The sequence below is a fragment of the Cebus imitator genome, unplaced genomic scaffold (genome assembly GCF_001604975.1).
Source record: "Cebus imitator isolate Cc_AM_T3 unplaced genomic scaffold, Cebus_imitator-1.0 Scaffold96, whole genome shotgun sequence".
Taxonomy (NCBI): domain Eukaryota; kingdom Metazoa; phylum Chordata; class Mammalia; order Primates; family Cebidae; genus Cebus; species Cebus imitator.
Window position 1 is genome coordinate 1,786,256 of NW_016107411.1, and position 2,898 is coordinate 1,789,153.

Sequence of the window (2,898 nt, forward strand, 5' to 3'; positions counted from 1 at the left end):
CACTGCAACCTCTGCCTCCTCGGTTCACGCGATTCTCCTGCCTTAACCTCCCAAGTAGCTGGAATTACAGGCATGCGCCACAGAGACCAGATAAATTTTGTATTTTTTTTTAGTAGAGACAAGGTTTCACCATGTTGACCAGGCTGGTCTTGAGCTCCTGGCCTCAAGTGAGCCACCTACCTCAGCCTCTCAAAGTGTTGGGATTATAGGTGAGCCATCACACCCAGCCTAAATATTATTTCTCTTCAAAGCTTTCTCTTTTGTTTTTGCAAAAATTCCAGAAGCCACCTTATTAATACACCCACAACCTCTGAGCAAATCTTGTTGAATAATATATTTTAAACGAATTTTCCACCATGAAATACAACATGCATTTAAAATAGCATTATAATCTGAAGAAAGGTTATGTTAAAAATCCAGGGGCATATAACTAATAAATAGAATATTACTAGTACCTTAGAAGGTTATGTTGCTTCCTCCTCCCTCCCCCCGCCTTTAAAGGTCACTAGCACTATCAGAAGATCACTATTCTAAATTTTACATAGAATTTATTTCTAATCTTTTACCATAGAATTTTAGCTTGTTTTTTGAATAGTCCAGAAAAACAGACAAATATGTGTATAGCTGTCCCTAAAAAATTTAATGGGTATTCTGTTTTTGCTTAGAAATTGCTAGGTTTTTTTGAATCTGTGGATTATTATCTTTCATTTCTGGAAATTTTCCAGCCATTGTCTTTTCAAATATTAATTCTGCCCCCATTCCCTCCTTCTTCTCCTTCTACACTTTTTAGGTGGGAGTTAAATCTCCTTTCCCTCAATGTCACTTAAACCTTTTTCTATATATCGCATTTTTGTCTTCCTGTGCTGCATTCTGGATAATTTTTTCTAATTCACTAATTCTCTCTCAGCTATGTCTAATCTGCTGATAAACTCAGTTGTTGAGTGTTTTATTTCATTTATCTTAGTTTTGATTTTTAAAAGTTTGGGCCAGATGCAGTGTCTCACGCCTGTAATCCCAACACTTTCGGAGGCCGAGGCATGCAGATCACCTGAGGTCAGGAGTTTGAGACCAGCCTGACCAACACGTTGAAACCCCAGCTCTACTAAAAAATACAAAAATTAGCCTGGCTTGGTGGCAGGCACCTGTAATCCCAGCTACTTGGGAGGGTGAGGCAGGAGAATCGCTTGAACCAGGGAGGTGGAGGTTGCAGTGAGCCGAGATAACGCCATTGCACTCCAGCCTGGGCGACAAGAGCGAAACTCCATCTCAAAAAAACAAAAAGAGATTATTATTTAAATCAGTATACTTTCAGTAAGTAGATGATCCTCCATGATGTGGGTGGGCCTTATTCAATCAGTTGAAGGTTTTAAGGAAAACAGACTGAGGTCCTGCAAGGAAGAGGGAATTCTGCTTCCAGACTGTCTTCAGACTCAAGCTGCAACATTAGGCCTTCTCTGGGTCTCCAACTTTCCTGCCTGCCCTGTGGATTTAGAACCTGCCAGTCTTTGTAATTGCATGAGCTAAGTCCTTAAGTAAGTCAATCTCTCCCTCTCTGTATATACAGTCTACAGACAAAGATACACACACACAAGCGCGCATGCGGGCACGCGCGCGCGTGCGCGCACACACACACACACACACACACACACACACACACACATATCCTATTGTTTCTATTTCTCTGGAGAACCTCACAAATGCACTCAGCTTCTCTCTTCCATGATGCATCAGTCAACCAAACCTGAAGCTCAAGTTTACTGGGCTCGACAAATGCTTTCAATGCCAAAGTTGGTTTTACTGCCTGCTTACAGTTGCATATTTCTACTTTCATTAGCTTTCTGGCTTGTGTATATCTTGCTTTCATGTCAGACCAACAATACATTTAGGAATATTTTTAATACTTTATCCAAAATATTTAATTGTTTCCAATGGGTAGGTTGGTCAGAGTGGCTCATTCTGCCATATGAGTACTGATGAAGTCAGTAAACAAGCTGGTTTATTGTGCTTTTCCTTAACTTACCTTGCACACTATTTAATCATGAAATGTGGCTCGTCCCTTGGTGACCCCTATCATCTGGATATTTCTGAGCCATCTCCTTTTTGCAATATTCAAATTACTGCACCAAATAAATAATAGTAATGATTGTAACCATATAAATCTAATTCAAAACACCAAGAAGCAAGGTAAATTCTTCCTTGCTAAAGTCCTCTGATAGCTATGGAGTGTGGGGTTACATCACGTCACATTACGAACATCTTTTAACATTTCACTTTCTCTCCCATTCTCCCTGGATGGAGAACTGTTTGCTCCCCAACACCTGCCATATCTCCTTCCTCTCATATATCACCCCGCTTTCTGTCATCTCTTGGAGAGAGGAGTCGGGATGGAGAGGAAGAAGTAGATAATACTCAGAGATCACTGGAAGGTGTTACACCACAGGCCAGCATAATGTAGGTTAGAATATCTGGGAAGAGGTGCTGGGACAAGATGAGCTTGATTTTAGACATACTGGTCTCTAAAGACAGAGGCAAAGGGAAAAGACCACCCAACAACTGAAAAAAGGGACCAAGAGCTCTAAAAGGACATTTATTTCTGTAACTTTTTCTTCAGACCATGTTTTGAGGCACATGGAAATCATGCATGAAATGGCCTCTGTTGCTGTCTGCTCTGATGGGCAGCAAAAGAATGAAGGCAAGGAAAGAAGAAAACCATATAGTTAAGCTGAGATAATAAATACTTGTGCCTGGTTTCTGGAAGCCACATAGAGATCCTTTTTACATGTTGTCCTTCTCAAAATTTATCTACTTAAGAACCTTAGGGGCCGGACGCGGTGGCTCACGCCTGTAATCCCAGCACTTTGGGAGGCCGAGGCGGGTGGATCACGAGGTCAAGAGATC